The sequence below is a fragment of the Bufo bufo genome, chromosome 3, assembly GCF_905171765.1.
Source record: "Bufo bufo chromosome 3, aBufBuf1.1, whole genome shotgun sequence".
NCBI classification, from domain to species: Eukaryota; Metazoa; Chordata; class Amphibia; order Anura; family Bufonidae; genus Bufo; species Bufo bufo.
In genome coordinates this window covers 514,647,601-514,663,251 of record NC_053391.1, presented here as the reverse complement: position 1 = coordinate 514,663,251, position 15,651 = coordinate 514,647,601, and positions in this window count along the sequence as shown.

The following is a 15,651-nucleotide window of genomic DNA, read 5'->3' as shown; positions in this document are numbered from 1 at the left end:
GAAAGGCTGAAAAACAAAGAAAAAAACGAGCAAATAGATAAATTCAAGAAAAAGAAAATGAGTGTCACAAAAATGCTAAAAGAGAAAGATTCAGAAGAGCAAATAGATCTATAGAAGAACAGGAAAATCAGCGTAAAAAACAATCTCTAAGAGAAAGACAAAGACGAGCAAATAGATCTATTGAAGAAAAGGAAAATGAGCGTCAGAAAAATGTGAAAGCACACAGAGCTAGGAGAGCAACACTACGTCAGCAACAAGCAAAAAAAAGAGGCAGGATAACAGATCTACAAACAGACACAACACATTTATCAACAGCCACACAGGAGAGGATAAATGATATAAGAGAAAGACAAAAATGTAAGAGACATGCTGAAAGAGAAAAAGCTAGGAGAGCAAGTCTTACATCAGAAGAACGACAATTATAATGTTTGCGGCAAGCACAATTACAGAGACTGGCCCGAAGTAAACGAGTTTAAAATAACAAATCCCGGGCAACAATAGAAAAAAAAATATGATAAATAATATAGTTAATATTAATGAGGGTAACATTATACCCCACACATGTGGAGATTTAATACAGATATGCAATTTTTGTCAAGCAAAACATTTTGAAGGAGAAAGACCATCTGATCAAAAATTTACACAGTGTTGCTCAAAAGGAAAAGTAAATCTTCAACCAATTCGAACAAATCCATTTATACAGCAGCTCATGATGGGTCAGCATCATTACAGCAAAAATTTCATGCAAAATATAAGGTCAATAAATAGTGCTCTAGCATTTGCATCTATGGGAGCTAACATTAGTCCACCTTCTGGCTATGGGCCATACTGTTTTCGAATCCATGGTTCGATTTGTCACAGAGCAGGAACACTGCATCCTTAACAGGGTGAAAACAGACAGTTTGCACAATTATGCATTTTAGATCCCTTTGAAGCTGCAGAACAAAGAATGCAAATTTCTGCCAACTCAGGAATAAATACAGAGCTTATGCAAACATTAAGTACATTTATGGCACAATTCAATCCTTTTGCCGAGGCCTGCAAAATGTTGTACCAAGTTGAAAAAGAATATGAAGAGAATGCCGCCAAAAATGACAATGTTATTAAGGAAGTGTCCATGACAATAGCACAAGATCGCAAAAAAGACCAAAGGCGCTATAACGCACCAAAATATAATGAGGTTGTATTTATTTTTCAAAATGATGATGGAGAATCACCACTTGAAAGAGATCTTCTTATACACTGCAAACCAAGTGAAGATTATACAAATAAAAAAAAACACAAAGAATTAGTGTCCTTGATCCTAATTTGGAACCCATGGTTTATCCATTGTTATTCCCCTATGGGGATCAAAGCTGGGGAATTGACATTCCATTGCAAAACAGACCACAAGCTTTATTAAATTTACCAAACCAGTCACACAATCCTAGAGTTAGAGTCACTCAAATGCAATACTACGGTTACCGTCTTTCCATTAGAGAGGATTTTAATCCCTTTTTAAATGCAGGCCGCCTTACACAGCAATATATAGTTGATGCATATGTAAAAACAGAAGCCAACAGACTCAATTATATACGTCAAAATCAGCCTAAATTGCGTGCTGAAAAATACTCTGGATTAATGGATCATTTGTTTAATGAAGCCAATGAAGCAGGCCTGAGTCCTGGAAAAATTTATATTTTGCCTTCTTCATTTGCAGGGAGCCCCAGAAACATGCAACAAAATAATCAAGGTGCTATGGCAATTGTCCGAAAATATGGAAAACCAGATATTTTTATTACAATGACATGCAATCCCAAATGGGAAGAGATTGTACATAACCTACAACATGGACAAACTGTTGATGGACAACCACATTTAGTTGCAAGAGTATTTCACCTAAAACTCAAAGCTCTAATTGATGACATCAGTAAGAAACATATTTTTGGAGTCCCAAAAGCAATGGTCTACGTGATAGAATTTCAAAAGAGAGGTTTACCACATGCTCAAATACTTCTCATTCTTAAAGAAAGCTGTAAACCAAAAAATGAAGAACTGATAGATAAAAATCCCTAACATAGAAATCACTCCTCGCTTACATGCAATTGTAACAAAGCATATGATTCATGGACCATGCGAAGCACTCAATCCTAATTCTCCATGTATGACAAATGACAAATGCTGTAAGGATTTTCCGAAGGAATTCCAACAAAAAACTATTGCTAATATCAATGGCTATCCAAAGTACAAGAGAAGAAATACAGGCCAAACTATAATTCTTAACGGAAAGAATATTGATAATTCTTGGGTTGTACCATATAATCCTTACTTAGCGTTGAAGTACAATTGCCACATTAATGTGGAAGTTTGTGCATCAGTGAAAAGTGTCAAATACCTTTTTAAATATGTGTACAAAGGTCATGATTGTGCATGTGTTGTCATTCAAGAACAAGGTACTTTGAATCATGATGAAATAAACACCTTTATTAATTCTAGGTATGTCTGTGCTCCAGAAGCAGCATGGCGTTTGCATGGGTTTGAAATGCATTATCAATCCCATACCATCCATAGATTAGCAGTGCATCTGCCTAAAGAACAATCAGTTTTTTTTCAACCCAAATGACATTACCACAGCAGTACAGAGAGCTTTAAACCGTGATACTCAATTGACAGATTGGTTCAAATTGAATCAACAAAAAGAGGAAGCAAAGAATATATTATATTCGGACATTCCTTTGCATTATGTGTTTGACTCTCAAAATTGTTGTTGGAAATTGCATCAACGTGGTGCAGAAAAAATTATTGGACGAATGTATTCTGTCAACTTAATATCAGATGCAGAGCGTTACTGTCACGGAACCATGAACCAGACGTACAACAAGAGATAAGTGAAAATAAGAAGGCTTTATTGAAAATAAAGCTGTAAAGCAAAAGTCCAAACGGATGGTGAAACCGAGCAGAGTCTTTGCGAAGCCAGAGGTCAGGAACCAGAAGGGTAGTCAGACGAAGCCAGGATCAGGAACCAGCAGGGTAGTCAGACGAAGCCAGGATCAGGAACCAGCAGGGTAGTCAGACGAAGCCAGGATCAGGAACCAGAAGCAGCAGCAGTCTTAGAAGCATGTGAACACAAGAGGACCAAGCAAGGAACTGAAGCCACAGACCTCCTATATATATGAGCTAGGCATCCAGCTCCTCCCAGTGGGAAGGAGGAGCCGCAGGGTGGAAGGCTACAAGAAACCCAGAAACCAAGATGGCCGCCAGCACATGTCAAACGAAGGAGAACAGCAGGAAGGTAAGACCATGACAGTACCTCCCCCTCAAGGGCCCCTCCTCCGCGGAGCACAAAACGGTTTCTGAGGGAAGCGTGCGTGGAAGGCTCGGAGCAAGGCAGGAGCATGGACATCTGCGGAGGGAACCCAGGAACGCTCCTCTGGACCATAACCACGCCAATAGACCAAAAACTGCAACCGACCGCGGACCAGGCGTGAGTCCAGGATATTGCTCACCTCATATTCCTCACGATTGCCCACTTGGACCGGACGAGGCCGAGGAACCGAGGAAGTGAAACGATTACACACCAGTGGCTTTAACAGGGAGACATGAAACACGTTGGAGATCCGCATGCCAGGAGGAAGCGCAAGGGCATAGGCTACCGGGTTTACCCTGCGAAGCACTCGGAAGGGACCAACAAAGCGAGGCGCCAGCTTGGGAGTGGGCACTCGAAGGTTGAGGTTGCGGGTGGACAACCATACACGGTCTCCGACCTGGTAGGAAGGAGCAGGCGCTCGTCTGCGATCAGCCTGGAGTCTCTGGCGCTGCGCAGAGACCTCAAGGGACTTCTGGATCTGTACCCAAGAAGCACGTAGGACGGAAAGGTGATCCTCCACAGCCGGAATATCCTGGGGAGAGAATACCTCCGGTAACACGGCAGGTTGGAACCCATAATTGGCCATGAAGGGAGATGTCCCAGAGGAAGAGTTCACCGCCGTGTTCCTGGCAAACTCAGCCCAAGGCAGGAGGTCAACCCAATTGTCTTGGTGATCGGAGACATAGCAACGAAGGAATTGCTCCAAGGCCTGATTGGATCGTTCTGCGGCCCCATTGGACTGAGGGTGGTAGGCCGAGGAGAAGGAGAGATGAATCCCCAACTGGGAGCAAAAGGCGCGCCAGAACCTGGACACAAACTGACTCCCCCGATCCGACACAATCTCCTTGGGCAAACCGTGCAACCGGAAGACCTCCCTGGCAAAAATCGTGGCCAACTCTTGTGCAGAGGGTAACTTCTTGAGAGGAACACAGTGGCACATTTTGGAAAACCGATCCACAATCATGAGAATGACCGTATGGCCTCGGGATGCAGGGAGGTCCACAATGAAATCCATCCCCAGGTGTGACCATGGGCGCTCCCCGGTGGCTATGGGTTGCAGAAGGCCCAACGGAAGGTGCCGAGGGGACTTACTCTGGGCACAAACGAAGCATGCCGCTACATATGCGGCGATGTCGGAACGTAGGGAAGGCCACCAGAACAGACGTGAAACAGCCCAGGACAGCTGATTCTTTCCAGGATGCCCCGCGGTCTTGGAGTTATGGTAGGTTCGCAACAACCGAGTGCGCAACTCCTCAGGCACAAAACATCTGCCGTTGGGTCTCCCAGAGGGAGCACCAGATTGAGCCGCCAAAATCTGCTCACCCAGGGGAGAGGTCAGGCTGGTGCGAATGGCGGCCAGGATCTGATTCGGAGGTATGACCGAAGTCGGAATCGACTCCTCCCTGGACAGCTCGGAGTACTGCCGTGATAAGGCATCCGCCCTGATGTTCTTGGAACCGGGTAGGTAGGAGACCACGTAATTAAAACGTGACAAGAACAGAGCCCATCTGGCCTGACGTGGTGTCAATCTCTTGGCCTCAGAAAGGTAGGTCAGATTCTTGTGGTCCGTCAGGATGAGAACCGGAACCACCGAACCCTCGAGCAAGTGCCTCCATTCTTTAAGGGCCTGCACGATGGCCAATAACTCCCTGTCACCAATCTGATAGTTGCACTCCGCGGAAGACAGTTTCCGGGAGTAAAACCCACAGGGAAGCAGAGGACCCTCTGGTGTTCTACGCTGAGACAGAAGGGCGCCTACTCCCGTCTCAGACGCGTCCACCTCGAGGACAAAGGGCAACCCAGGGTTGGCATGCGACAGAATCGGAGCCGACACAAAGGCGGACTTTAGGGCCTCAAAAGCTCGGATGGCCTTGAGCGGCCAGACCTGGGAATTACTGCCCTTCCTGGTCAGATCCGTGAGAGGCTTGGCCAGCATGGAAAAGTCCCTGATGAACTTCCGATAATAATTGGCGAAGCCCAAAAAGCGCTGCAGGGAACGAAGACCACTGGGCTGGGGCCACTGTAAGACAGCCGAAACCTTCTCAGGATCCATGGAGAACCCCTCAGCGGAAATGATGTAACCTAAGAAGGTTACCTGGGATCGGTGAAATTCGCATTTCTCAAGCTTACCGAACAGCTTGTTCTCTCGTAACCGTTGCAACACTCGTCTGACATCCAGAATGTGGGCCTCCATGGATTCAGAATATACCAAGATGTCATCCAAATAGACCACCACACACTGCTGCAACAGGTCACGGAAAACATCGTTGATGAATTCCTGAAAGACTGCGGGCGCATTGCACAACCCAAAGGGCATAACCAAGGATTCATAATGACCGGTCCTGGTGTTAAACGCGGTCTTCCACTCATCGCCCGCCTTGATCCTTACCAGGTTATATGCCGCCCTCAGGTCGAGTTTGGTAAAGACCGTGGCCCCTTTAAGGCGATCGAACAGCTCGGAAATCAAGGGTATCGGGTAAGCGTTCTTGATCGTGATGCGATTGAGACCCCTGTAATCGATGCAAGGCCTCAACTCACCGCCCTTCTTTTTCACAAAGAAAAATCCAGCCCCTGCCGGGGACGAAGATTTGCGAATGTGTCCGCGTGAAAGCGCCTCCCTCACGTACTCCTCCATGGCCTCATTCTCCGCTACCGACAGTGGATAGACTTTGCCACGAGGAGGAACGGCACCAGATTGTAACTCTATGGCACAATCGTATGGGCGGTGCGGAGGTAGGGCAACCGCGCGCACCTTATCGAATACATCCCGGTACTCCTCGTATTCAGGAGGCAACAGAGAGTCCGAGGAAGTACACAGCAACTTGACAGACCCATGGATGCAACTAGCCCCACACTGCGGTGACCACGAGAGGATCTCGACCGATCTCCAATCGAAAGTCGGATTATGCTTCTGGAGCCAGGGGTACCCCAAGACCACCGAGTAGTGTGGAGACGAAATAACCTGGAGGCAGACCGACTCTCTGTGAACGGCACCAATGGCTATCCCCACTGGAAGGGTCTCATGAGTCACGTGTGGCGGCAGAAGGGGTCTGCCGTCTATCGCCTCAAGAGCCAGTGGGGAACCTCGAGCCTGCAGAGGAATGGAATTGGCGGCAGCGAACACACTATCAATGAACAAACCACCAGCACCAGAGTCCACCAACGCCTGGGTCGTCACCGAGCCCCCGACCCAGGAGAGGACAACAGTGATCAGTGGTTTGTCAACACGGGAAACCGGGGACGAGGAGACTCCACCCAAGATCTGCCCCCGACAGGATCTCAGGTACGAGCGTTTTCCCGGACGGTTCGGACATGCCAACCGAAAATGCCCACCGAGACCACAGTACATGCATCGGCCCTCGCGTCTCCGGAGTGCCCTCTCCCCCTCGGACAGGCGAGCAAACCCCAGCTGCATGGGTTCACCCCCAGACAAGTCATCCCCAGGAGGCGTGGGAGGAGAGGGAGGCACGGGTGGGACAGCAAACGTGGGCACCAATCTGTTAGAAGACCTCCGCAGGTTCTCCTTAAAGGAAGGTCTCTCCCTGAGTCTGGTGTCAATCAAAATCAGGAAAGAAATAAGAGACTCGAGCTCAACTGGTAGGTCCTTAGCTGCAACCTCATCCTTCAAGGCATCCGAGAGACCATGAGAGAAAGCAGCGACCAGAGCCTCATTATTCCAGCCCACCTCTGCTGCCAGGGTACGAAACTCAATGGCGTATTCAGCTACGGATCGTGAACCCTGTCTGATGGACATAAGGAGCTTCGCAGCAGAGGCAGCACGAGCCGGCACATCGAATACCTTCCGAAGAGAAGCAACAAAACCGGAAAACTCGGCAACCACCGGATTGTTGTTCTCCCATAAAGGGCTGGCCCAGGCCAAAGCCTTGTCCGAGAGCAGCGAGATCAAGAAGCCCACCTTTGATCTCTCAGTAGGAAAGGCATGTGGCAGCAACTCAAAATAAATGCCCACCTGGTTAAGGAAACCTCGGCACTGAGTTGGCTCTCCCCCAAAGCGCTGTGGAAGAGGGGTAGAACCGGTCATACCCCGAAACACCGCAGGCGCAACAACAGGTGTCGGGGTAGACTCTGGCGCAACAACCGGAGCGGCAGTAGGAGCGAGCCCAGGAGCGACAACCGACCCATCGGCAACGGGAGCGAAATGAGCCGTGCGTTCAAGCAGGGTTTGCAACGCCACAGCGAACCGACCCAACAGGTGATCCTGCTGATCAAGTCTGGCAACCAGCGTGGGTAGCGAGGATGGCCCTGTACCGTCAGAATTCATGGCTTGGTCCTAATGTCACGGAACCATGAACCAGACGTACAACAAGAGATAAGTGAAAATAAGAAGGCTTTATTGAAAATAAAGCTGTAAAGCAAAAGTCCAAACGGATGGTGAAACCGAGCAGAGTCTTTGCGAAGCCAGAGGTCAGGAACCAGAAGGGTAGTCAGACGAAGCCAGGATCAGGAACCAGCAGGGTAGTCAGACGAAGCCAGGATCAGGAACCAGCAGGGTAGTCAGACGAAGCCAGGATCAGGAACCAGAAGCAGCAGCAGTCTTAGAAGCATGTGAACACAAGAGGACCAAGCAAGGAACTGAAGCCACAGACCTCCTATATATATGAGCTAGGCATCCAGCTCCTCCCAGTGGGAAGGAGGAGCCGCAGGGTGGAAGGCTACAAGAAACCCAGAAACCAAGATGGCCGCCAGCACATGTCAAACGAAGGAGAACAGCAGGAAGGTAAGACCATGACAGTTACTGTCTGCGTCTACTATTGCTGCATGTGGCTGGTGCAGTATCCTTTGAAGATCTGAGGACAGTACATGTTAATGTCTATCCCACTTTCCAAGAGGCTGCAAAAGCAAAAGGACTTATTAATGATGACGATGTGTGGGAGAACACTCTGGAAGATGCTGTCCACTTTACAATGCCTAAACAACTTAGGGAATTATTTGCATATGTCTGCGTTTTTGCATCATTACAAAATATGAATGCACTTTTTCTAAAATATGAGCAATATCTCATTGAAGATTTAGTTCACAAACATAAACAACACAATGATGATTGTACAATTTGTCATAAGATCGCACTTAAAGAAATAGCCAACATTCTGGTACTACATGGCAAAAACTGTGAAGATTTTGGATTGCCTTCCACAATGCCAAATACTGATCAACTTTGGAATATGTATGATAAGGAATTACAAAAATACAGAGCTGAAGAAATGGAGAAAAAATTAAACAGAGAACAAAAAAGAGCTTCAGAAAAAATATTGTCTGCAAGCAAAAATGACAACCTTTGCAACCGTTGTTTTTTCTTGGATGGTCCAGGAGGTAGTGGTAAAACGTATCTTTACAAAACCCTTCTCAGCACAGTTCATGGAGAAGGTAACATTGCACTCCCTGTAGCCTCAACAGGTATAGCAGCCAATCTTCTTGAGGGTGGAAGAACATACCACTCTCAGTTCAAATTACCTGTTCCGATAGTTGAGAACTCAATATCAAATATGCGTCTCAATTCTGCTGCTGCTGAAAATTTGAGATCATCTACAGTGCTCATTTGGGATGAGTGTACAATGGCCCCGTCTATTGCTCTTACAGTGGTTGACAAACTGCTAAAAGAAATAATGGATAACCAGAAACCCTTTGGTGGAAAAGTTTTATTACTTGGTGGAGATTTTCGGCAAACACTTCCAGTGGTTTCTCATGGTGACCGGACAAAAATTGTTGAAGCATGTATAAAGTATAATAAACTGTGGCAAAACTTCCAAATACTTAACCTTGCAAACAATATCCGTTCAGTTGATACTGAATTCAGCAATTGGTTGATCCAAGTTGGCAATGGTGATACACCACACATTGACGGTTTGCCTGAAGACATAATTTAAATACCTTCAAAAATTTTATGTACAGGAAATATTGTCAACAACTTTTTTGGAGGAAGAATTTTAGTTGCTGATGTCTCAAAGATAACAAAAAAAATTATTCTTTGCCCAAAGAACTCTGATGTTGATAGCATAAATAAAGAGGTGCTAAACATTTTGGAAGGAGATACTGTGACATTCCTTAGCTCAAACTCAATTGATGACTCAACTGAGGAAGATATGCAGAACTATCCTATTGAGTTTCTTAATGAGTTAACTCCAACAGGAATGCCGAGGCATAAACTGAACCTTAAAAAGGGAGCAATAATTATGCTCCTCTGAAATATAAACACTAAAAGAGGATTGTGCAATGGAACCCACCTCTTTGTTAAAGACTTGAAAAGAAACCTCATTATTGCTCAAGTAATAACAGGTTCAGCGGAAGGGGACATGGTCTTTATTCCACGTATTGATTTAGCTCCATCCTCTACTAATTTGCCATTTACCTTAAGAAGACGACAATTTCCAGTTGCATTAGCCTTTGCCATGACAATTAATAAAGCTCAGGGGCAAACCTCAGAAAAAGTTGGCATTTACTTGCCAGAACCAGTATTCTGCCACGGTCAGTTATATGTTGCTTATCTAGAGTTAGAACTTTTTCAGATGTGGTTGTAAAGGTTGTAGATGGTCCTGAACAAGGCAAACTGTTGCCAAATTCAGATAGAATATTTACAAGAAATGTTGTGTATAAAGAAATTTTATAGAAAAATTTCAAGAGGTTAAAAAATATATTTTTCCTGAATATCTGATTCAGGTATTGTATATTTCAGATTGTTACAAACTATACTTACTGTATCATGATATACTGTATACGTTTCCATTTTATTTTTATTATTAATTTACTTTTGACTTCTTTCCAAAATATTTTTAACAAAAGAAAATAAAACAAGAAATACAATGTGGTTAAATTATCTTACTATTTAATATAGACTGTTTCTACTAATGTTTATACACTACTGTTCTAGCGCCCGTTATTATAACGGGCTTAATGTCTAGTCTGAATATAAAGCTTTTGTAATTTTCTGCTGTGCCAACCATTTTCTCCAGTCTCAGGAAACTTCTAGCAGCGTAAAAAATGTAGCAACAGTGACCCACGCCTGTATTGCGCACGCAATACGCGCATATTACATTGCTGGTATTCGCAATCAAGAAAATAATTGCAAATTCGAGAATATATGACAAATATTCGCCCAAATATTCCCGAAATATCACGAATTCGAATATTGCCCCTGCCGCTCATAACTACTGCTTACATCCTGCTTAAATTATTGCTTTGTGCTGCTAACAACATTGGACCCTTTGGCTTGGCAATCTCCTTGTGTTTGTGTTTGCTGTTGCCAAACAATTTTTGTATGTATTTAATTTCAATCATTTTTATTGAATATTTTCAACACAAGCGATGATTAAACACCATCAGATACAGAAGGTAGTTGGTCATACATACAAGTATACATAGATGGCGATGCATTACAATCAGCAATAGGTAATTTAATACAAGTAAACAAGTATTAAGTATATAGAGAGCAGAAAATAATAATAGAAAAACAACAACAAAAACAAAGAAAAGCAACAGAAAATAATCATTGCCTTTATATGAAATAACATTATAGTCATACAGAGTTCAGACAACATCATAGCGAAATGTCATAGGGCTGGCCTAGGGCCCCGGGCAGGAACTGCATCCACGACCCCCATTGGTACAAGAACCTATCCACTCTATGTTCCTTATAAGCCATAGCTTTCTCATATGCACAATTGTTATGAACTCTAGCTACTATTTCAGCCTCAGATGGGATAGAAGCTGATTTCCAATATTTAGTTAGCGTTAATTTAGTGACCAGCAATAAATACGCTACTGGGATTCTGCACTTAGATGGGACTTCTCGTATACCCCTGAAAAACAAAGCCGTGAACACGCTTTTATTGACCGTGATACCACAGAACTTAGAAGCTATCTTGAATATATCAGACCAGATTTTTAATATCAAGGGGCACTCCCAGAGGATATGCAGTAATGTACCAGAGTAACCACAACCACGCCAAGAGAGATGAGACGTGCCAGGGTACATTTTGCTCAGTCTGTCAGGTGTATAGTACCATCTCAAACATGACATAACGGCCGCCTCATACAAGGATGTGCTCCGAAATGTCTTAGAGATGAATTTGAATGTTGCTATCCAATCTAACTCAGGGATAGTTACTTTTAGTTCCTTATCCCATGCTTGAAGTGGTGCAGATTTAGAAAAGGTGGATTTCAAGCCAAGAGCTAGATACAGAGATCCAATCCCTTCTTTGCGGTCATTACTAGTAGGCCGGGCCCATATCTCAAATATCCCTTTATGTGCAATCACTTGGTAAGGTGGTTTTGATTGTAGGAGGTGTCTAACCTGCAAAAATTTAAAGAAGTCTCCCCTGGGAATCTCAAATTCCTCTTGTAGCTCACTAAAGGATTTTAAAGAGCCATTATTATATAGTTGACTAAGCGTGTTGATACCTAAGGGGCCCCATGATGATAGATCTAACTCAGGAATATGTAATTCCACTAATTGCAAAGGTGCCGTTTCTAACAGTGAGAGAGGAGTCGGATTACAGTTTTTATGAAATAGACACCAGTGATGTAGTGAAGTTTTCATTACAAGAGGTAAAGGCAGAACCTTAGATTTGGAGACACTTAAGCTGTCAATCAAAAGAGCTTTGAGATGGCCACTTGGGGTTGATGCAGATTCTATTTGTACCCATGGAGTATGCACGTCTAATGTCCACCATTTCTTCAGCACCTGGTTTTGGGTGGCCAGGAAGTAATCCTTAAGATCTGGAAGATTAAGACCTCCATTAATTTTACTTTTTGTGAGAGTACTTGTAGCAATTCGAGGCCTACTTCCAGACCACACAAAGTCGCTGAGCAGGCCTTGTGCCTTCTTGAAAAAGAAGTTGGGGACTTTAATAGGGACCATTCTGAAGATAAACAGAAGCTTTGGCAGGATAAACATTTGGAAGGTCGCAATGCGTCCAACCCAAGATATTTCATACTTGCTATATGAGGCGAAGTCACTCTTAATCATCTCCAGCAGGGGGAGATAGTTAACCTTGAACAGATTTGGAAGGGACGGAGGTAAATTTATACCTAGGTATTTAATGCTATCCTTTCTCCAATCAAACGGGAAGGTGATTTTTGTATGCATTTAAATACTTTTTATCAACTACAATAAAAATACATTTTTATACCCTTTTGTGTGTTTTGCTACATATAGAGTGCTTGGGATTTTTCCCATATATGCATAAAATAATGTTACTACAAGGTCTAAATTACAGAGGTGCTATATAATCCCTAAATAATAATACATTGTGTCCTAATAACATTGGCATACATTGCCTGAATACAATCCACAAATAACAGTTATGTAGTGTCTCTCTGGATCTGGCATTGCCAGAAGCTACATGAATATCATCTCGCCCCATTTACTCTAATGGGGACCAGTTGAGATGCGGCCACAACCTAGCAAAAATGCAGAGAATTACAGCCGGATCTCCCGAACGCTAGTGTTAAACTAGCCTTATGCTATTCCAGGTGATAATATTACCTAAATAACAGTACAATATAATGCCCAGATAACAGCACCTAGATCCAGAATTTTCAAGCCAAGCATCACTTATACATCACTATAGTTAGCAAAGAGGTAGCGCCACCTTGTGGAAATGGCTCCCTATGAGTCAAAATCTGACTTTTCAACTAATCCTTAGGATATGACAAGGGGATATTGCAAAGTCAAATATTTATCCGTAGACAACTGTTTTGGGGTGCATGCCCCTCATCAGTACAGAGTAGGATTCTGTACTTGTAGTTAGAAAATCCTGTGAGTTATACAAAGGAGTGTGGTGAGAACCAAATGACATTTGCCTCTTTTAGCTTTCTTATCATGCTGCTCTGAGCAGAGATCATTCACTTTGGGATATTTGCCCACCTGCTTTTTACTAAGGTGCAGCTGTAAGGTTGCTGACCTAAATGGAATGTTGTCCTTTGTTATGAAGATTCACACAGCAATATCCATAGTAATATAATGGGCACAATTATCTCACGACTGATAATAATCTAAATATTTGTAATCATTATAGGACACACTAAGTGAACTCAATGAAATGATTTTAGATTATGTGCATTGACCTGTAAATTCATTTTTTAACCAGAGCTTTTAAAGAGGACCTGTCACCACAAAATGCAATGCAATCTGAAAGCACCGTATTATGGAGCTGAGCAGATTAATATACAGTGGATATAAAAAGTCTACGCACCCCTGTTAAAATGTCAGGTTTCTGTCATGTAAAAAAAAAAAAATGAGACAAAGATAAATCATTTCAGAATTTTTTCCACCTTTAATGTGACCTATAAACTGTACCACTCAATTGAAAAACAAACTGAAATCTTTTAGGTGGAGGGAAGAAAAAAAAAACACTAAAATAATGTGGTTGCATAAGTGTGCACACCCTCTTATAACTGGGGATGTAGCTGCGTTCAGAATTAAGCAATCACATTCAAAATCATGTCAAATAGGAGTCAGCATACACCGGCCGTCATTTAAAGTGCCTCTGATTAACCCCAAATAAAGTTCAGCTGCTCTAGTTGGTCTTTCCTGAAATTTTCTTTGTCGCATCCCACAGCAAAAGCCATGGTCCACAGAGAGCTTCCAAAACATCAGAGGGATCTCATTGTTAAAAGGTATCAGTCAGGAGAAGGGTACAAAAGAATTTCCAAGGCATTAGAAATTCCATGGATCACAGAGAAAACAGTCATCATCAAGTGGAGAAAATATGGCACAACAGTGGCATTACCAAGAACTGGATGTCCCTCCAAAATTGATGAAAAGACGAGAAGAAAACTGGTCTGGGCGGCTACCAAAAGGCCTACAGCAACATTAAAGAAGCTGCAGGAATATCTGGCAAGTACTGGCTGTGTGGTACATGTGACAACAATCTTCCGTATTCTTTATGCAGCCAGGTCCATAAATATTGGGACATCGACACAATTCTAAGATTTTTGGCTCTATACACCACCACAATGGATTTGAAATGAAAAGAACAAGATGTGTTTTAACTGCAGACTGTCAGCTTTAATTTGAGGTATTTACATCCAAATCAGGTGAACGGTGCAGGAATTACAACAGTTTGCATATGTGCCTCCCACTTGTTAAGGGACCAAAAGTAATGGGACATAATAATAATCATAAATCAAACTTTCACTTTTTAATACTTGGTTGCAAATCCTTTGCAGTCAATTACAGCCTGAAGTCTGGAACGCATAGACATCACCAGACGCTGGGTTTCATCCCTGGTGATGCTCTGACAGGCCTCTACTGCAACTGTCTTTAGTTCCTGCTTGTTCTTGGGGCATTTTCCCTTCAGTTTTGTTCTCAGCAAGTGAAATGCATGCTCAATCGGATTCAGGTCAGGGGATTGACTTGGCCATTGCATAACATTCCACTTCTTTCCCTTAAAAAACTCTTTGGTTGCTTTTGCAGTATGCTTTGGGTCATTGTTCATCTGCCCTGTGAAGTGCCGTCCAATGAGTTCTGAAGCATTTGGCTGAATATGAGCAGATAATATTGCCCGAAACCCTTCAGAATTCATCCTGCTGCTTTTGTCAGCAGTCATATCATCAATAAATACAAGAGAACCAGTTCCACTGGCAGCCATACATGCCCACGCCATGACACTACCACCACCATGCTTCACTGATGAGGTGGTATGCTTAGGACCATGAGCAGTTCCTTTCCTTCTCCATACTCTTCTCTTCCCATCACTCTGGTACAAGTTGATCTTGGTCTCATCTGTCCATAGGATGTTGTTCCAGAACTGTGAAGGCTTTTTTTAGATGTCGTTTGGCAAACTCTAATCTGGCCTTCCTGTTTTTGAGGGTCACCAATGGTTTACATCTTGTGGTGAACCCTCTGTATTCACTCTGGGGAAGTCTTCTCTTGATTGTTGACTTTGACACACAAACACCTACCTCCTGGAGAGTGTTCTTGATCTGCCCAACTGTGAAGGGTGTTTTCTTCACCAGGGAAAGAATTCTTCGGTTATCCACCACAATTGTTTTCTGTGGTCTTCCGGGTCTTTTTGTGTTGCTGAGCTCATCGGTGCGTTCCTTCTTTTTAAGAATGTTCCAAACAGTTGTTTTGGCCACGCCTAAAGTTTTTGCTTTATCTCTGATGGGTTTGTTATGTTTTTTCAGCCTAATGATGGCTTGCTTCACTGATAGTGCCAGCTCGTTGGATCTCATCTTGAGAGTTGACAGCAACAGATTCCAAATGCAAATAGCACACTTGAAATGAATTCTGGACCTTTTATCTGCTCATTGTAATTGGGATAATGAGGGAATAACACACACCT